The 22,715-nt window shown below is 36.3% G+C and overlaps 1 protein-coding gene across 4 annotated transcripts in view; it reads right to left on the reverse strand.

The window, feature by feature from the left end:
• arhgef49 (Rho guanine nucleotide exchange factor 49) overlaps positions 1 to 22,325 on the reverse strand; it is a 32,826-nt gene extending 10,501 nt beyond the window's left edge. Inside the window, exons 1-2 of one of the 4 annotated variants that reach the window (XM_083536697.1) lie at positions 9,470 to 9,735; positions 2,015 to 2,134 (exon numbers count right to left, since the gene is read on the reverse strand). The gene's annotated coding sequence lies outside the window, so the exon portion shown is untranslated. Of the gene's footprint in view, positions 1 to 2,014; positions 2,135 to 9,469; positions 9,736 to 22,150 lie in introns of those variants that run through there. The other 3 variants (XM_083536695.1, XM_083536696.1, XM_083536694.1) reach the window with 3 other exon arrangements.
• Positions 22,326 to 22,715: the final 390 nt, after the last annotated feature.

The following is a 22,715-nucleotide window of genomic DNA, read 5'->3' on the forward strand; positions in this document are numbered from 1 at the left end:
AAAAAACAGACAATGCATTTAAAAAAAAAACAATTCTGGTAAACCTCAAGAATAAACAATGATCCCCAAAATTTTAACAAACTATAAAATATTGTATGTAGACACTATACATTTCTGTGTATAAATACTTTTTTTTTTTAATTAAATTACTACTATCCCTGTTTAATTACATTAAAATCTGATTGCATATACATTAAGAACATATAATGTTTAAGAATGGCTGCAGAGGATGCAGTAATATTTGAAATGTTCAATGTAATATATTCACATTTATTTTAACTTAACAAACATGTTCTGCACACAGCAGAGAAAGACATTCTTTATGTTCTGACAGCAGAATAGAATTTGCCCTATTAGACATTTTCAAACAATATAAACAAATGAACTATTTAATTACTGGAAGCCTGTTACAAGATTAGTCAGAACAGTGTTCTGTTTCTGTTTATAGAATATTGTGAGTCTGGCTTTAGCTGCTGGTGAGCAGGACAATGGAAAAAAGAAGGGAATGAACCGTCTGTTAAACAAAAAATCCACATCTTTCCAAAATAACCCAATAAAATGATAGAAATTATGTTGGTAGCTAGCTTTAAATAAGTCCAGTTATTGAGTGCTCCATGACAAATTGATCAGTTTATTATTCTGAAAAATGACATGCTTTTGATAATATTTTCTCTATCCTGATTGAAAAATGAGGCAATGTAAAGTTGAAAGCCATGAAGAGATACTCTTTTCAATTGCTCTTAGCGATCATTAGACAAATGGATGGAAAGGCATGGATTAACGAGAAGAGCACTGCTTACTAATTATATCTGTAATTAGTATAAATTGCCTGGGTCCAAGCAAGATTTCACAGATAATATTACATACCAGGCATTTCAATGCATGAACCACAACAACACAATGGTGCAAAGACAATCCGGATGAAATTTACTTCAGGAATAATCTAGGCTGTAAGGCTTGCCAGAGATTGTATGCATTTCTAACTGATGAAGGCAGGAAAACAATAGGTATGTTTAGGTGTTCAATTAAAATTTGGAGCCAGTTTAATTAACCTGGAACTACATATGGCCTTTTGGCTAAGCAAGAATCCATTATTTATACAGACTGATATAAAAATATAACATTACATTTTGACTTATAATCTTTTTAAATATCATATCTTATCATGCGAAAACTCTCTAAATCTCTAAAAGTGGCAACGTTGTATCTGGCTATGTTCAAAATCTGCTGATGTGTGAACGAGCATGCTTGATTAGCATAAGGATATTGGTTCATGAGGATGCAGCACACAGCTCACTTCACACAGAACACACCCTGCTGTCTCTGCTTATGGCAGGCAGATGCTCATTTTCCATTTTTAACTGAATCACTGTAGACACACTGTAGACCCAAAAAGAAGACACTCACTTTGTATAATGGCCGATTACAGAAGAAAAAAAAAAAGAAAAAAAGCTCAATGTCAAAGAGTTCTAAGTTAGAGCGACTGCAAAAAATGAGATGTCAAATATAGAATAGCTGGGAGGAAAATATTGTGTAACAAAACTAAAATGTGTTATCAGTAGTGTACAACTCATTAGATTTATGTATTTGTTGAATTATTCACCTTTAGTGACAGTTTGACAAATTTAAGGCATTAATATTGCATACCAATTCTCTGGATTGTTCATTTCAGTCTTACGTCAGCTATAGTGCCTACGCCACCACCATGTCCCCTTACTGTTCACATTTCCCTTCGCTAATAATACACCACATCATTACAAGATATTCTAGCTCACCGGCAATTCTTTTAGAAATGGGTAATTTCTTTATCATCCATTGCACTGGTTAGAATAACAGTATCCTTACTTTGATGAGTCAGCTCTATGCAGAGCACTGTTTTTTTCTGGGGGTTATTTTAGTTATTTTCTCAAGCCTAGCAAATTTCTTAATGAGCTTTTTTTGTTGTCTAACATAAACAGATGTACCAGTACAGTAGCCTCTGCTGACTGAATGTATTTATGACAGCCCCACGTACCCCATTGTAAGCAAATCTCAGAGTGCAGCTGGCATCAGCCTTTGGATTTTCTTCAACTTTATGTTGCCTCCATTGATTATATCTTTCAGAACTCAGTTCAAGACAGCTGAGCAGATATTTCTGTAAACAAAAGTCAAGCCAAACAATACAGACCTCTACAAAGTTATTTAACAATTTTACATTAATACCAATGCAGTGGTAGACGAAGTACACAAAGCATGTACTTGAGTTTAAGTAGATATACATTAGGTAAAATATTACTCCAGTAAAACTTCCTTTAAACTTTCACTTGAGTAAAAGTACAAAAGTATCCAAGTACTATGATTTATTATGGCTATGACTTATTTTTATTAAAAGACTTGCTTAATCAACTCAGTTTATGTGAAAAGACTCTAATGTTACTCTCAACACACCAATCTATTAATAGAATGATATTAATGTGTCATACATCGATTGGTATCTGTTATAATTATCATGAGCCATGGGTGCTGTGGCAAGTTAAAGTCAGGAGTTTATTCTATCATCTATTCCTCTTAAATGATCACTCAAATACAAATGACTGTAAAATGTTTTGCAGTATAGCAAGCTGGCAGTAGTACAAGCATTACTTACTACCTCACTTCACCTCACTAGACCATTAAAAAACGTCATTGTGCCAGAATGCATTCCATAACTTTTATCTGACATTTTCAGCATTTGTACATGGAGGATGCACATAATATTTAGAGATAAGTTTCTAAAAATGTGACATTGGCATCTGAATACATCACATGCATTTTTCTCATTCCTGTAACATGGCAGTTGCTGACCTCAGTCATAGTACAGCAGACTTTTCAACTTCTTACACCATTTTCCATTTGTTCTTACAGACATTAAATAGTTATACTGTATGTTATAGTCTTGTGATATTTCACTGTCTTCTTGCATTAAATGCCCCTTTCTCTTGATAAGACAGATATATGTGCAGGACTCTAAAGGACTTTCACTCTTAGCTATTCTATGAAACAGTGAATTGATTTCTGACACTAACTGCTTCATGAAATCTGGAATCACATGGAATTTACACTCCATATGATCAGAAAACACATTATATTGCTTACATAAGCTTTCCTCCTTTGCTCATGTCTATACTGATAGTCTGCTGATGTTATGTATTAGGCAACTATCGTGGCTGTAAATAATAAATGTAAATTAGAAGTTTGTCAATTATGTTCAACAAAAAGACAATCTTTCAGACAGAAGACAGAAGCAAGAATGACAGGTAATAAAAACACCTACTGAGCATATTGCTCATTAGGCAATAATGATGTGATAATGATATGGCATTTCAGAACACCTCTACCAATTTCTTTAAAGAAATCCCATGTGTGATAATTAAAAATGTATTCCCCTAAGATAATTACACAGCATACAAGTTTCCAGAACATCTACAAATGTAAAAAATGGACGACAAGGAATACTTTTTCCAAGAGATGATGTGAGTACAATCTAGGCAGTTACAAGTAACAAACAACTGTTAAGTATTAAGTAACTGCAGTTTAGCAGTTACTGAAATACTCCTCAAAAAAACAAGCCACAGTCAAAGTCACAGAAATTAAATTTTTCATGTAAACATTACCCAAATCTCTTAATCTGTGCCTACATACTTTTATGTACTGAACTGCTGCTACATGATGATTGGCAGATTGGATAATAATAAATTGAAAAATAATAGCCATCTGTTGTTATTTAAAAAGTTATCAGTAAGGGTATAAGATTGCCATGTTGCCTATTCTTTAACATTTATTATTAGCCCTAAGAAATCTGATACAACCGGAAATCTTTTGGAAAATCGTGAGAAGTATTGATCGTTTGGTTTCTTTCTCAAGTGACTTGATGTAAGTGGACAAAAGAATACCTTAACACCTTAACTTAATTAGTTCTGCAAAAAGTTAAATACAACAGGCTTTAATCTAGAGGTACAAAAGAATAAAACAGGATAATTACATTAAAGTGAAATTAGAGAGTCATTGATGAACATTTCCAGAACACATACAGGGATTTTGCTGTAATTTTTTGGAGTTGACATTCACATATAATTCCTCTCCTTCTTTCGGGTGCTCCCTTTAGGGGTCCCCACAGCGGATCATCCGTCTCCATACATACTCTGTTCTCTATATCTGCCTCTTTCAAACCAACTACCTGCATGTCTTCCTTCACCTTTTATGTCTTCTTTATGTAACTTTTATGTCTTCTTTATGTAACTTGTGTTGTAGCTCTATGTTGTTTTGTTTGTTGTTGTTTAGTGTAGCACCAGGGTTCTGGAGAAACATTGTCTCGTTTTTACTGTGTACTGTGTACCACTGTGTATAGTAGAAATGACAATAAAAGCCTCTTGACTTGACTTGACCACATCCATAAACCTCCTCCTTGGTCTCTACTCTGCACATGTCCAAAACATCTCAATTGGGCCTCCCTCACTTTGTCCCTAAATTGTCCTCAATTGCTCCCTTTAATAAACTCGTTTCTAATCCTGTCCATCCTCGTCACTCTCAATAATGAAAATCTCATAGCATTTACATATACATATCACACAAATATCTATCTCAAATTCTATAGATTTTTTTAGAAAACAGTCTAATTTCCATATTTCTCTTTAAATCCTGACACTTAGTCACATCTCATCTGAATAGACTTGAGATATTCAATTAAATGAGGATACCTATTTGCTATTCTATAGTGTTAAATATATTTGGCTGCCTTCATTTTTTTTAAACACTTTATCTTCCGTTTAAGTTTGTATTGAAGGTTTGATTTGTGTCCTTCTTGTGCGAAGGAATTTCTTTTTTTTTGTATTGCCACCGAAGTGAGATAATGTAAGCAAGCTCTGAACAGATTCCAGAGTTTTTAGAACATAAAAGGAATTTAAAGAAAAAACACTGCACAATGTTGCTTTGTCACCTTGGCTTATCTGGTAGCTTTGCTTGCATAAGCAGGGTGCTGGTTTTTGAAGTTAAACAAGTTCTTAAGAGTTCAGTCCCATCAGTGAAGCTATTGAAAGTCGCCCAGCAAGATTTTTGTTTGGTGCCAACAAAGAAGTACTTATAGTGTTCTATAATTTGGCAGCATACTGTATATAACAGGTAAAAGTCTATGTTTAGTGTGTTCAGGTGGTCCCTATATTGCAGTATCTTACAGATCGACATATCTGAAAGGCTCTCTACAGCCAGACTATACTCTTTTAATGTGTATGGGAAATACTGATGTTTTTGTCATCCCAGTATTAAAAATAACTTAAAAAATAATTTTCTCCTTCAGCCATTTGTCTCAAGAGTATGCCACATACAATAAGCATCCACCCAGTTAGTGTAGCACTAGAAAACTGACAATTCTTTCCCTGCAGCAAAATGCATGCAGAGAGCCTTAATGTATACAAACAGGAAATTCACAGGAGGAGCAAAATCTGTTCTCTTTGGCCCCAACCTGGGTTCATCAACATTCACTGTGGCACATAATACACCATGCAAATGTAGACTATCTGGCAAAAGTACTGACAGCTTAGATCTTACCATGCTCCAGGTAACTAAGATTTGGCTCCTCATTAATTCTTCAAACAGTTAATGTAACCAGTAGAGGGGTGGTGGGTGTTAGTATTTACCACTCAAATGTTTATGGTGAATGTTTACATGCAAACATGAGGTGAGAAAACTTACATGATCTCATTTGACTTTCCACAAGATTGTGTAAAGAATGTGCATTTAAACCTGTATAAAGTTTATATAAATTTTTATTTATTTTTTTAATACCATTAGACAGTATATAATTATAGAAGCACCAAGGTACTAGAGCAGGCAATGTTAGAGAAAAAACGTTTGTCAATATATCAGTGGATTATATTGATCCCGTCTGCCTGTTTGTTGGTGGGGGTGTTTAATTAATGACGACTGCCACAATCTAACAGTTATCACATGATTTCATCAAGTAAAGGTGAAACAGCCACATGGTTAAGCTCCAGCTATAACTATGTAGTGAACCTGAGCCCCATATCAACTATTGATTGTAATGCGAATTATAGCTCTTTCTCTTTTAGGCACAAGATATTGAATGTGGGACTGAAAATAGCATGCAATCCAGCAGACATCACACATCTATTATTAAAATAAATGTGACTGAATGTGACTTAACCTACTATGGAGCATTTTTAAGAAACAACAGCATCAAAGCCACTGAGATGTATGCTTTTATTGAGTTGATTTCTGCCCTGATATAGAGGAGTAAATGAACTGGCAAGATAATTGACTTTTAGGCTAATGAGTACTGGGCCGCTGATATCTAGAAGGCGTTTCCTGCTAAACTCGATACTCATACTGTGAAATATAAAGAGGGTCAAGACAAACAAGACACACTTTAAGTGCCGAACAGTGTGGTTCAACAGACGGGAGACAATTTATAATAAAAAAACAGCTGAAACTGCTTTAGTAATGTTTTGGGACAATGCTTACAACTCCTACATGACTTTATACATGCACTAGAGGCAAAGCACTGTTCTGATTAGATTTTTTTTTTACATGTATTAGGTATATCCTGTAAAAAAATGTAATAAAAAAACTGGTTAGCCATCATGTAAATTATCAGTGAGGGGAATTTTCTATTGATTTGCAGTGACATTTCCTTTAAAGAGGACATCTACAAATATCCCTACTTCCAGGAGTTTTTCCTTAATTTCTGTATCTATGACTAAAAGAGACTGAAAGAAAAATAGACAAATAAAAGGTCAAATAGAGTGTAGTACAGACATTCACAAAGTTCTTGGAAGACACTGCATGAAAGAGGGAAATAAAAGCTGAGTATGAGAGTGGGGATTGATTAAGATTGGGAGTGGGCTGAGAGGTATCAAGAGAAGCAAAAATCTGAGCACAATAGATAGAGAAACTGGAAAAAGGAGATGAGAATCAGTAATCTCAGAAGAGGAGTAATGTTAATAAACAAAGGACTGGTAATAAGGCTGGATTACACTAAGGAGCAGATGGCTAGATGACTCATTCATCACTGGTAAATGAGACCTTCATGAGAGGGAGGGAGGACCAACCAGACTAAACACTACCCTTACCTTGATATAATCACTCAAATATAGCTTAAAAAATATTCTCAAATAGTATAAACCTGATACAAGTTTTGATCAGTCTTCAAAACACTAAGGAGCTGCTTAATTTCCCCATCAACATTCATCAGTAACAATGCTAACATCTTGAATATCCTTTAATCTACACCCCAAGTTAAAATATACATATCATCAGCCATATTCAGCCATATTCAAACAGCTTCAGGGATAAGGATACTTTGGAATATCTGAATTCGAGGTATGCAGATTGAGCCAATGTACTTGAAATTCTGCAGCAGAGATTTGTTAAATCCTTTCTCTCTTGTCCTTGTTTAAGCAAGATTTTAGGATACTCAAGGTCATGTCTGTAGTAGGTACATTTCAACCATGGCATGCATTTATGCTAATAAATTACTGTAGAGATAAAGCCATAAAACAGTTCTATTATGTCCTATAGCCCTAAAGGTAGCTGTGCACCACACACACACACACACGCACGCACGCACGCACGCACGCACACGTACACCAGTCCTTTGTTGTATAAGTGACCTGAGATGGGATCAAAGCAGCGGCCTTCATGTGATGGTTGTCCTCATCATTCTGGGAACCAGCTGACCGCTAATGGGCTTTCATATGAAGGTGTGGAGTTGACAGCAGGAGATGAGAGAGAGGTAAAGGAATGAACTGAAGGAGGGGGAGCAACTGATCAGTTGCCATCTCAGTGACATTGTTTTTTTTCAACAAAGAAAACAAAGTCTATCTGGGAGAGAATTATCTTTCAATGTTCTGTATTTCAGTGTTCAGTTGCCATTGCCACACTGACTTAACATCACTTCACCCATTACAGCTATGTACATATTGCTATTACAAATGATTAGTAAATTGGAGAATTTGTGAATGCATCCCATCCTTTACACTTTTCCCTCTACCTGAACATTTGTCAATAACACATCAACTGTGTACATTTTATTTAGCAAAGAAAATTCATGGTGACATTTCATATAAAATATATAATGCTGCACTTTCATTTTTTATGTTACCCTTGCTAGAGACCTTAGGAAATTATATTGACTCCTAAAATAATCTGTTAAAAATTATTAAAATAAAGCCACCCCTGTTTCCCAGCCAACCGCTTGGGCTATATGAATGTATTCATCATGATGTGTGTTCCTACCTTTGTTGCTACGTGCTAAGTTGCTAAGTGACCAATATTTACACAAATTTGTCGAAGAGTATAAAGGGAATGATGCTTCTGATATGGGATTCTATAAAGCACTGTGTCACTGCATGCAATGATTTAAAGACTGTCAGGGTTAATTAAAAATCTCTGAGAAAATATTTAGAACTGTGTATACTAAACTCCCCCTTTAAAAGGCATTAAAAGTTAAAATGCTGAAAAGGCAGCAGAAAAGCACTTCTAATCAATGCTGGGAATGAACATTCACCCACATGATGTGACAAATGATTTATGAAAATTCATTATGTCTAGCTGCCTGTATACCTGCAAAATACTCCTCAGCATAATAATCTTATAGCCATTGTAATAGCGAATGCTTCCCTGATACTACAGAATGCAGTGTACTTGTTTCATTTAAAATCATCTACATCTGATCTAGATATGATCTATTCCCAGCCCTCTTGCTCTCTTTTTTTGCCTCACAGGAATAAATAATCCAATCTTTCTGGGTCTGTTTTTTTTTGTATGTTTTCCCCAACCATACTGGAGTGGGAGCATTTCAGCCATCATCCAGAGAACCTGGACTGGATTATCAACACACATTTGCATACAAGCACACATAAATCAATGAGATGTTTCATTTAAGCAAATGGAGGCTTTCTATTGACGCTGTATCCGTTGTAATGTGTGAATGGGCTGCAGTAGAGCTTTTTAGCCTGTTAAAACTAGAGCACTAAATGTGGTGAAAAGACTGACCCCTCACCCCCCATCGTCACGACAACAGAGTGGCAGGTCAGTGGAGCACGGCTGCACAACTTCTCCAAGCAGAGGCATCATGTGACAATGCTGAATGTACAAACTCAGCTTCATCCTTTCTGCCTCACTTTCTTTTTTTCTTTTCTACTCCGATCTTAGCTCTCTGTCCAACTGTATAATCTGTTCTGAATGCCAAAAAAAGATCTGCATTTTTTTCTTTTTCAAAATGTCATTCTAGTTTACTTAAGGCAAGCAATGTTCACACCAGGTTCATCAGTGACCTTGATCATTAATTAGACATTAAACAATCAATTACATTTTCTTAGAATAATAAAACTATTAATAATGAAAATCATTTAGCCAACACCTTTATCCCTCAAGGCTGTCAAGAATCAAAAGATGAAAATGAAACACAATTGTAAATGGAAAAAAATCCAATTACCTGTTACTGAAGTTCATGTAATTCATCAGGAAATATCCAGAATTGCTGTCTCACCCCATGCTTCTATCCAACACACAGATGCACTAAACAACTGAACTATGAAAGAAGAAATCTCCCTATACCGTTTGGGTGAGTGAGAGCGCAGTGAGGTGTGTTCCACTCTGATGTGAGATCAGCATGTGAACGCTCTCAGGTCCTCTGCTATTGTTACAGCAGAGAGCTCTTCACTGAGCATGCTCCAATACAGCCGTTGGCATGGGAACAACAGAAACACAAGGCTGTCCAAGAGGACCTCGGAGCCACATTTACCCTCTTTATCTCCCCCACCTGCTATCCCATGAGGGCATTCCTTGTTTTTTTCTCTCTATTTTTTTTTCTGTGGGACAAACCTTATTTGTGAATACTGTGAATGAGAACATGTCTACCACAAGCTGTATATACAATATTATTATAACTGGTAAAAGGTGCTGTATTCTGTGGTAAAAAGTTCCAATCAGTTATCTGCTGGTTTTTGCTTTATTCTGGTGGAAGCCTGTCCGTCTGCATTTTTACTTGCAACCAGTTATGATCATCTTTTTTTTCAGGAGGGCTGGTGTTTTGGCAATATTTCAATCTGCTTTAATATTTAATGTCTTTTCATTTTAGCCCATTTAATCTAACAGATTAATGATGAGGATCATGAGCTCTGAAAATAATGAATAAATTATGGTAATCTGAACCATCCTATTGATTCCCATATTGCATAATAGCACAGACAAGGGACTGAAAGGGAAATCTCTATGCAGCTTAAAAAGGAGTATTCCTTTCTTTCTTTATGGAATGCACCAAAAACAAATATGTCCACTATAGGAACTTACTGCAGGATGCTGCATCATTCCTCTGGACCCTTATGGGAAAGCTTACATCTTTTCACTGGCTGTGCAGTGCAACTGCAGTATGCTGAGCCATATGGGTGGTGGCTAATCCTCTCTGCTACCACATTACATTACTGGCAAACTAAAACTAAACAGCTTGAGCGTGTGAATAAGATATCAAACTGAGTCTGTCAATGTGCCATAATGTCAGGTTCAGTCACTGAAATTAAATCTGGCTGAGGGTTTTCCTTATTGTTTGTATAAGCATTCATTATTGTTTCAAATATACAAAAAATACAGAATGTAAGTAGGGCTTTCAATAGCCCCATTCTACTTCCCTGGGGAGACTATATATTTTACATATAGATATGTTATTTTTGCAGAGATGCTGACTGGTCTGATGTCAGCAAAAGTGTAAAGCAGCCTGTTTTTTGGTTTTCACTAATACATATCAATAATAATAATAATAATAATAATAATAATAATAATAATTATTATTATTATTATAATTATTATTATAATTATAATTATAATTATAATTATAATTATAATATAAAAAAATGTTATTTTTTAAACATCACAATGGAAAATGCTTTTAGAAAGTGGGAGAAAATATAAAGCCTGGACCATACCCACATACTCATTAGGAGAACACCTAAAACTCTATACAGACATTAACCTGATCTCTGAACTAAATTGGGGATCTTGGAGCTCTGAGGTTCCACCACCATGCCACTCACTCTTGCAATTTTTAACAAGCAAATGTACTGTTTGGTAGCCATTATCACAATACTGGCCACAATAAAGTCCACAATTTTAAAATAAGCACTAAATCAAAACACATTTATTAATGTTTGTGCTATATGAACACCTTGACAATAACAGATACAAGAGGTTTTGTGCAGATATATGTAGATAATATATTGATATGGTTAAAAAAAAAACCTGAAAACTACTAAAAATGGTTTTGGTCAAATGAACATATTACAATTTATAATGTCACTGTAAAGTGTTTGTACTTATCATGCAGCCCTAATTGCAAAATCATTTATATGTTTTACACTGTACAGCTTTATGCCTCTGGACAAGGTTAAATGTCTCTAAACATATATTATGTTTTATAGCTCCCTTAGTTCTGTACAGAGCTTTCAACTTAACACACTTAAATATCTGTTCACAAGCTCATAAATGCATCAGCTGTCAATATAATTGCACAGAGGGGTCCAATCAATTTTCCACAAGGTCAGATTTATGAAAGCTGCAGAAGGACAAAATACAAAGTATACTTTGAGTTGACAATCCTCGCTGAACCCAAATGAATGACGAAGGTAGCTAAACAAAGTGCTAGCGCATATTCACACAAATCCAGTCATTGTTGGGTACATCAAGACTCCAGTCTTCAAAAAGGTTCAGCACATTCTGCTGATCACTTCCTAAGTCTATTATATTAGAATCCTGAGGTGAGGTGATAAAATATGATTGATTAATGGCCTTGGGACTGAGATGGCCCATTACAGAGCTCTAACACATGTGGCTATGATTTAAAGGAAGTAACATAGCTATATAGGTATTGCCATCACAACAACAAAGACCATTTCTAATTTATGAAGGCGCTACCACAATGTTAATAATTTATACGCAGCTCCTCACGGCAGCCATGCGGACATCTACAAGTCTAAACGGACAAGAAAATTATTTCAGTAAATGGCTCACCTACTGTTTTTTATCCAGTTTAGAATTCTATATCTTCTATATGAAATCAAGGTGCAAGTGTTAATCATTTCAAATCATTTTAAATCTCATAACCCTAAACTGAATTTAATTTCAAATAATAATAAAAGCATACAGTATACAAGCAGAAACTTAGCTATGATATAAAAATTTAGCCAGACTTCTTGTGTATGTCAAACACTGTCCATCTCTGCTACCAGAGTAGATTTTAGTAGATTTTTTTGGTAACAGTACTTTACTTCACTATTATTTTTTGGACCACCTTTTACTATCACTCATTATTTTATTTTTTTTCACAAATATCTGTACTTTCTAATTCTTACATTTGCAAATCAGGCTTGTTATTTTAGTTTTTATCTATTTGGTGACATTTTTCATCTCATTACGTGCCTTTTTTAGCCCATCAACCTATTTCCTGTCATTGCGTGGCTTTTTCAACTTACCACTGGTGTATCATTTCCTGGCTCTCACACACCACAAACATAGGCTAGCCTACAAAGCTAAAAACGAGCAAGGCAGAAGGCAACAAGTCAGGGATCTAAAAATGACTCAGATTAGAGACATTCCTGATCACCTAATCATCTTCGTTTCTCTGCTTGTGTTCTATATGGTGGTTGTTTAGCCTGGATACCTTCATTAGGTAACAAAGTTTTTAATTATTATACAGTGCATCTGGAAAGTATTCACAGCACTCCACTTTTTCCAAAATTATTATATGTTACAGCCTTATTCCAAAATAAAATAAATTCCCTTACAATGTGATAGAAGTTTGTTTGAAATCTTTGCTAATTTATAGAAATTGTTTTTTTTAAATCATATGTACATAAGTATTCACAGCCTTTACCATGACACAAAAAATTTAGCTCAGGTGCATCGTGTTTCCACTGATCATCCTTGAGGTGTCTTTACAACTGGGTTGTAGTCCACCATTCAATTGATTGGACATGATTATGAAAGGCACACAACTGCCTATATAAGGTCCCACAGTTAACAGTGCTTGTCATAGCACAAACCAGGCCATGAAGTCCAAGGAATTATCTGTAGACTTTAGAGACAGGATTGTATCGAGGCACAGATCTGGCTAAGGGTGCAGAAAAATTTCTGTGCATCGAAGGTCTCAATGAGCACAGTGGCCTCTTATCATCTGTAAATGGAAGAAGCTTGGAACCAACAGGACTCTTTCTAGAGCGGGCTGCCCGGCCAAAGTAAGTGATCAGGGAGAAGGGCTTTAGTCAGGGAGGTCACTCTGAAAGATGGTCACTCTGATGGTCACTCTGAAAGAGCTCCAGCATTTCTCTGTGGAGAGAGGAGAACCTTCTAGGAGAACAACCATTTCTGCAGCACACCACCAATCAGGCCTGGATGGTGGAGTGGCCAGATGGAAGTCACTCCTCAGTAAAAGGCACATGACAGCTCTCCTGGAGTTTACCAAAAGGCACCTGAAGGACTCAAACTAAACAAAATTCTCTGGTTTGATGAGCCAGAGCCCAGACTTGAACCTAATTAAACATCTTTGGAGAGATCTGAAAATGGCTGTGCATCAACGCTTCCTATGCAACCTGATGGCGCTTGAGAGATTATGCAAAGAAGAATGAGAGAAACTGCCCAAACATAGGTGTGCCAAGCTTGCAGCATTATACTCAAAAATACTTGACTGTAATTAGTGTCAAAGTTGCTTTAACGAATTATTGAGGAAAGGTTAAATACTTATGTACACATGTTTTTTATTATTTTAGATTTTTATGTTTAATATATTTTTGCAAAGATTTCAAACACACTTCTTTCACATTTTGAGAAAAAAATATTAATTTAATCCATTTTGGAATATGGCTGTAACATAACAAAATGTGGAAAAAGTGAAGCGATGTGAATACTTTCCGGTTGCACTACATTAATATTGTTTGAGGTCCAGTTACCATTGTGACACAAAAACAGGTAGTAGTAAAGGCTACTTTTAACTCAAGTACATGTCAGAGCCGAAACTTCTTTCCTTAACTTGAGTAAAAAAGTGTAGTTAATACTTCAACTTTAACCAAAGTATTTTGAAACATGAGTATCTGTACTTCTACTTGAGTGAAGGATGTGTGTATTTTTGCTATCTCTTTCTGCTACACTTGAGCTCAGGCAATGTTAAACAAGTAATTTTCCCCCAAAAAGCTTTTGCATTAAAATGAACAATACATTGTCAAAGTGTAAATGCAATAATTTAGTACAAATTATACTTATCTAATTTCTATTTATATAGATGTACCTAGATAAAGAAAGAAAAAAGAAACCATTATTTTGGCTGATGCAAGATATAGGACCTGCCTACACAAAACTTTTTGTCATAATATCAAGTCATAAATAATATACAAGCTCACATTTTCTTAAGATGTCTGATAAACTACAGCTGATTGCACTGTGGGTGTAAAAAAAATAAATGAATAATAAAAAAAGGTATTTTTTATATTGTTCAACAGTAATCACAGCATCGGAATGGAGGTGTTTAATTGCCTACAGGTAATGAGTTTTGCACTGTGCTGTTTTTATAATGTGGATTAGCTGCGCATTTGGCAGCAATTTACCCAGAGGTATGTATTTGACATGCAGTTTTAAATATTTCAGTGTTGTGTAGTGAAATCCTTCCCCATGCCTAAACAAAATTAACTTCTTGAAACTCCAGACAGAGATAATTTTCTCACATGAATAATTCTTTAACGTATTATATACAAAATTTTATATTTGTAAATGTTACATGTTCACACAAATTGGTGTAACTAAACAGTGCAATTTCAGGGCATGATAAAATTATTATTTACATTTTAATTTTAAATATAGTCCCATTTTGGGGGGGAGTGGTGGCTCCAGCGGTTAAGGCGCTGGGTTGCCGATCGGAAGGTCTGGGGTTCGAGCCCCGGTATCGTCAGGCTGCCACTCTTGGGCCCTTGAGCAAGGCCCTTAACCCTCTATGCTCTGGGGGTCCCTTAAGAGGGAAATATCAAGGTCCGTGACGTCGGAGTGACGTGGGGCCGCCTTCCCGTGGGCTCACCACCTGCAGGAGGGACCGTAAGGGACGGTGCTTTGAGGATTGGGCAGTAGTCGAAGGCAGGGGCCTGCTTAGACTGCTGCCCCCGCGACCCAAATTACGGATAAGCGGGAGAAAATGAATGAATATAGTCCCATTTTATTTATATAGCCATGTAAAACTAATGAGCACATGTAATACATTAAGAAGACAGATGAACAAATTGGTATAATTGTATATATATCTAAATACATTAGTGTGGAAAGTTGAGCTTGGCAAATGGTACTGCAAATAATATGTTAATTTAATCGAGCATTTTTTACACCACAGAAGCACAATCTGATCACACAAAATTGCTCTAAGCAAACCTTTCCATTGCACACCATTGTTAGCAAATGAACATAATGACCCAATTATGTGCTGCCCCAGCAGCATGGAAAGTTTGATTAGTACACTGATGAAAAAGACAGACACATATCGATATTTTTATAATGGTAACAGCCCACATTTACACATGATGAAATAAATATTCTGTACTTGTAAGCATATAAATAATAGATAAACAATGAGTTATACGTATAGTCCCCCATTTCTCTATTGAAAACTCCAATTACACAAGTGTAGGTGTGCTCGAGGACACATCCAAGCCACTTAAATCCTCTCAGAAAAAGTAGACGAAAGACAAAAGGTCCAATCCCAGCAAGATATCACCCTAATTTATTCATTGGGAAAGAGTAAGACTTAGACTCCAAACTATACACATTTTCTCTCACTCAAGCCTGTATATACAAGAACAAACTATACTGTAAATTAATTAGCAAGCCTCTCATCTTACCCACAGTGTTTATATAGAAGTGCTTTATAATGGTCCTTACTAACAGATTTACCTCATTTCAGATACCCACAATAATTTTCTCAACACTCACTTCACAGAATAGTTATTACTGCCTTTATTGCAAGTGTTTCACAACTTCAGCATTCAGATGAAAATAATCTTTATGTTAAATAAAAGGAAAAAAGAGAGCTGCTTCTGATGCACCAGCATTTACACAACAAGAGGGATGTTGAAGATGGCCTTTTATAGCAAAATAATGCAGAATATAAAGTGCTATATAGGGTACAATGGCGTGTGTAGATGAACGAAGAAAACATTTAGAGAGGGCTTTAAAACTGGCTCTGTGCACATTTCATTTTCCTTTTTCCAGAATACATGCATAAAATTGCATTTTTATGGAAACACTCTAAAGCCCAGAAGGAACAGTTGCCATTTGTAGAAAACCCAATTGTTCCACAAGATCATATACTGTAAAATAATAAGACAGTGGATGAAAATCTGTGATGAGTATCGAGAAACTTTATTATCTATGACTCTTTAAAAAAGCATAGAAACCCTGCTGTGAATAAATGAGAATATTCAGTTATTCAGTCAGACTCCCTGGCCACTTCATTTGACAAAATGCTCAGCAGGGAAGGTAAAATGCTCTGCGTGGATATTTCCTCTTTCACAGAATCTACCCCAGGCAGAAAAAGAGCTGAGAGAGAGACCTGCATTAAGACAGCTTATTTAATAAATATCCAGCAGTTTTATAAAACTGTAACAATTGCATACACTACAGAAGCAGAGACGGCACTGCCAAGTACAGTTTGCTCAAGTGTAAAAATTTACTAAGAACAAAGGACATCAGAGCTGGCAACTCAACTCTATTAAGTGTTAACTAGCAATTACACAAGGGTTTGACCTGAATTCTCAATGATCCTAAATGACTTACAGAATCATTTCACACACACTGACAGGAACCTGGCTACACTGAATGGACCTGAACTCTCACCACCAATGTGTACATGGAAATGTAGTAAATCTGGCAAGATTTGTTATGAAGTGCGCTTTACAGACACTTTTTTTTTTTTTACTTAAATATTTAATAGTTAACACTGATCCAACTAATCTCTTATTATCCCTAATGTTTTATTGTCAAGCAGAATTATTTTTTTTTAAATACAGAATAAATGTCAGAGATTTCCACCTTCTCACTTTGTTGAGCATGTGACAGCTCACACCACTAAAGACGTCCTCGTTTCTGTGTTGATACAGCCAGGTGCTTTTGTCTTTGTCACGTGCCTCTTGTGTACAGGTATGTATTTGTTTTTAATCATGTCACGTCTCAACCCGTCTCGCTATTGGTTTATGTGTTTATATATATATATATATATATATATATATATATATATATATATATATATATATATATATATATATATATATATATATATATATACCGTTGTTTTTGCATCTTGTCTTTGCAAAGTTCACAAGAACTGTTATGTTCTTGTTTACGCAGTTTCTCATTGCTGTCTCATGTTTCTCATCTTCGGATTTGCCCTCCTTTTGTTGTTAGCTGAAAAAAAAAAAAAGGCATTAATTTGAATTTCAACCCAAACTCCTCCTGGAGAAAACAAATAAAAACACACTGTGTTGTAGTATTTAAACAAATGTAAACAACTAGTATGATAAAAAAAAATTTTTTTTATGTAATTGAATAAAACATTTTGCATGTAAATAAACAACTTTCTTTTAAACAATTTTTTACTTTGTTTGCTTAGTTACTTATACAAACTAAGTTAATGTGCAAGTGGCTTTATTTGTTGAGACAAGTCCTGAGCCATGAGTCAAAAGCATGCTGGTTGGCAGCCTTGCACAGTGCCCATGGAAAAATACGAAGAGCTGTACAACTTTAAGACATGTCAAATCTAATAAAACAAATAGTTTGTATAAAGAGAAAGTGAAAAAATGGTTTCGGTAGCAATAAACACTAAAACCCAATCACGGTCAATTAAATAGGTTTCATCCATTTTACATTTCCTGGCCAAATACATTCAGTCATGAGAGTTACCCTTGTTGAAATAAAGGACATGAGCTAATTATGCAAGGCAACCGCTGGGAGTTCATGGTCAGTGGTCTCTGTGAAATGAGAGAGCTGACTGATACAGCTCTGCCCGCAGGGCCTGCATGGTGTTCAAACAGTCTGTAGAAGAAAAGCCCTACACAATTCCTACTTTTTTCTCTCCAAAATACCAGGGAGAGACAGTGGGTGCTTCACTGCTAGTATCATATTCAGCAACTCTTTAAATCTTTACTCCTTTTAAACACCACGCAACTCTGGTAGGATGCCAAAATGTCACAATAATAAACAGCTGCACTCCTGAAATCACACAATTATCCTAAAAAATTATTTTTTGAACAAGCACATTGTTTAAAACAAGCACTGTAACAGATGTATTGACTGAGAAATATAAAAACTGATTTCATATTCATAATATCTAATCTGTGTGTTCATAGCATGACAAGCAGGTCCAGAGAACATACTGGATAATGTTTACATTAGCACATTAACACATTGACTTCTCTATCACTGGCGCACCAGCTCTACTTTCCATCTGTTTGTAGCACAAGATTTACTACAGTATAGCAAGAGTATAAACATATATAAAAGAGGAACATGCATAATCCTTTTGTTTACATGCAACAAACTAGGTTATTTAACATTATTTAAATGACTACCGTATTTACTTTGATCAAACAAATATATAATTGTACAGATTTTAAACTTTATTTTTATTAAGAAATCTTCTCTTAGCATAAACAACAGCAATCTCAGCACCTGGACAGTTAGTTTCCTCAAACATTCAGCTAAAATACTTTGCCATGCCTTTTGTAAAACATCTCTAGGTTACGTATATAACCCTGGATCCCAGAGGGAACGAGATGCTGTGCCATCAAAGCTTTGGGAATGCCTTCTCGTGTCCATGCTCCGTACCACGTGTGTAATCAGTCCAACGGAAAAGCACGGTGTCACCGGCGGGGTGACACTACAACCTGGAACCTATAAAAGCACATTCCGTGAAGACAACGCTAGCTTTGAAAGTGAAGGAAGCATTGCAGTGATGCAGAAAGTGTGGCCTTGAGATGCAGCGTCTCATTCCCTCAGGGAACCAGGGTTACATACGTAACCCAGAGACGTATTTTTCGATGACCGTCTTTATGGCACCACTGAACAGGCTAGTCGGGACCACAGGGGCGTCCAGAACAAAGGCTTTATCCCTGTCAGACAAATCTGACAGGGTGAGTCAAAGGTGTCTCTCTGTAGAAACCAGGGCGGACATAGACTAGCCGATAGCCCTAGCGGTCTCTTTTGTGGCCCTGAGAGCCAGGTCTGTTGCATGACGCAGGCAGACCCCGGCGTGGAGGTAGTGGCTGTGGGGGCGTGTCCTCTATGGAATCACTTGTGTCCATCTCCTCCCTCTACTCGGAGGAAGAGAGGTGGAGCGCAGCACTCTCCTCACAGTGGGAAGAAACCACCGAAAGGCATGCGTCTGAACCCTGGGAGAAAGCTGGCCTGTGCCAGATCCAATTGCGAGCCCCATGACCTCAGTCGCCGATTTGCCTGGGTGGAAGCTGGGCCAGAACCGTGAGGAGTGAAAGCACCCTCCTCGAACAGCGCTCTCCTGGAGCAGAGCATCCGCATGGACATGTGGTTGCAATGCAGTCAGTACAGAGCATGCTTCGCTCCTAGACAAGCTACACATAGGTGATAGATATTTTTCCTACTTACCAATACTTACCGTGGCAAAAACAAACATGTACAGAGCACTTCCTGAACAACCACGGCATGTGCTTTTATAGTTTCCTGGTCGTGACATCACCCTTCTGGTGATGTTGCGCTTTTCCGTTGGACTGATTACACACGTGGTTCAGAGCGTGGACCCGCGGAGGCATTCCCAAATCGTTGTTGACGTAGCTCGAGTTCCTAAAAGGGAACATCTCTAGGTTTCGTATGTAACCCTAGTTCCCTGAGAGAATGAGACGCTGCGTATCTATGCCACACCTCCAGCGTCCCTGCAGCGCTTTTTCTCCCTTACAGAAGCTGCCACTGCCCTCACTCCTATGCGTTTTATACTCCTGGTTATGACGTCACCCCACCGGTGATGGCCAGCGTCCAATTTTTTACTGATTAAACACATTATTTCAGAGCGTGAACACTCTGGCGCATTCCCAAAGCGTTTTGACGCAGCTCGAGTTCCTGAAAGGGAACTTGGCAAAAGTGTTCTTCACTTATTGGAGATTTTTTTCTGATCTTGCAGAAGCCTTTCCGTAGGGTTTAGGTGCGGTGGGCAGTAGTGAGCAGGCCATTCCATGATACATAACACTCCAGTTGACTGTTTGCTCTTAAAATAATGCTTACAGAACTTGAATGTATGCTTCAGGTCCTTGTCTTGTTGTATGGTGAAATTTAGACAACTGTCCATGAAAGTTTCTTCCGGTCATTTCCTTACCAATTCTTCTGTTGCCTTTTAAATAGATTGCATAACTTTAATACAAAACCCTGTATGCTGAGATGCTCATTACTATATTCTTAATGGCAAAATAGACATAGACCTTTATGATATATCTGAATAAAGCATTCTTCTATTTACTTCTTTTATTCAACCATTACTCCGATCAACAGAGAGAGAGAGAGAGAGAGAGAGAGAGAGAGAGAGAGAGAGAGAGAGAGAGAGAGAGAGAGAGAGAGAGCACCAGGGACCAGAGTTCATAGAGTTTAAGACAAAAATGTAAGCTTTATCATTAAATATCACCATTGAAATAATTGGTCCAGCAGAACAGATTAAATCACTTGCTTTGAATTTTATGAATCTTTTTTATGACGCCTAAAAGTAGTAAAGTCATTTGTCACCATATGTCTGTGTCTGCTAATCTTAACAGGAGCTTAGAAGAAAACTAAAGGGGATGTTAAAAAAAGAGAGAGTGAAGTTGTGAGTTAGGTTTGACTAGATATTGTATTCCTTCTTGTGGTGCAATTACATATTAATTATAAATTATATAAATAATGTGACAAAGACATCTGGAAAAAGATAAAAGCATTACTGATGGCAATCTCAAAGTCATTAGAAAAAAAAAAAATCTGTCTCATTATTTCTACTGAGAATTGGCATGTCCAGTAAAGCATCAGGAAAGAAAGAGACAAATCACAATTACTTAATTACTCCTCCAGTGACCCCTGCTTATACAACGGAGACTTAGTAGACTACAGTTCACATTCTATCCAATTATTTCTGTAGAACTACTATAGTCTGTCTGGCTTTAAATGAAAAGTGTCCATTTAGATGTCCATAAGTCTACATCAGCACTGCTTAAAGAGTCCAAACATCTGCTGCTCTTCTATGCAGCAGACTTTTAAATTAAATATAGTGCTATTGACTTAATTCAGATGGCTATCATCAAGAGAAAAGTCATTAAATGGCCTTACTTCAGTGGATAGCTAAATCTATGTTAATGTTGTATGAGTTGCAAACAATATATAAAGCTCTGGAGTCTTTGAGATAAGTAAAATTACTATCATTAAAAACTGGTTCAACCATGACAAATATTCTATTTTACTATCATACATCCAACCCTATTAAAGTTATGATAGAATATATTCATTATTTATTTGTTTTTGGACATTTGCACACTTGTATTTGAAATGTCTGGCATTCACATCCCTTTCCTATTAAGCATAAGCCAACTTACCAATGAGAAATTAAATTATAAAGACAAATAAAACATCTTAAATTCCATCTTACATAATTAAGGGGAATAACATATGACTATACTAAGCCTGTGCTGCAGTAAGATATATTTCATCCAAGTTAAAAATGATCCCATTCATAACATTGGTATGATGCAAAAAATAAAAAATAAATAAATAAATCTCTAAAAAATATATTGTTCAAGAGAAAATGTTGATGAATTGTTTGAGGGTTGAGTTTTCCTTCTGCAAAATACCATCTGACATGTGGAAAATAAATGTGTTACTCCTTCTGAATTCAGTGTATTTGTCCACATCCAAAATACTGGAAATGTCTAAAAGTAAATCCATTGTTTTAGAAACAAACCTATTATATAAGCCTATGTGTAATGAGAAAAGAGACTAAGAAAACTAACCTGTACCACATATAAACTAATCACCTGATGATGAACAGTTGATAGAGTTGACTTTACCCTGTGTGCTGTTTATTACCCCCATGTTTGTGTGTGCATGGGTCACTTACATGAAGCGTGTGCTCCGGGCTGAGACCAAAGTCCACCAATTCGCGTTTTAAATGACCCTGAGCAAATCCCATGCTGTCTCACTCTCGCCACCGTTACTTACCCCAACATTGAGGCACTTGCTTTATTCTTTATTCTACACTACATCTTACACGAACTACAGTGTGAGCAGAATCCGTCGAGCAGTCTGGATAGAAAGCAAAGCAGCAGCAAATTGAAATTTTAAATAAGAAAGCTAATTTCAGAATTCAGGTTTTTTTTATTTTTTATTAGTGTGTTTCATTCTATTTCTGTTCTTCCCTCTAGTTTACTGCAGCATTACCAGCTGTTTACCTCATTTAAAAAAAAAAAAAACTCCCCCCACAAATTTTCTGGTCTTAGTGTGAATTATAATACAAACACAAAGTCTCATACTTGAATTTTATTCCTTATGTTTTTGTCTTCGACTAACTCAATTATTGCCTTTAATCCATAATGATGTTGCACATATGTAATACAGCAGGGGGAATACTTATTTGATCACCTGCTGATTTTTTTAAATTTACCTCTTACAAAGAAATGAACAGA

The sequence above is a fragment of the Silurus aristotelis genome (genome assembly GCF_946808225.1).
Source record: "Silurus aristotelis genome assembly, chromosome: 3".
Taxonomy (NCBI): domain Eukaryota; kingdom Metazoa; phylum Chordata; class Actinopteri; order Siluriformes; family Siluridae; genus Silurus; species Silurus aristotelis.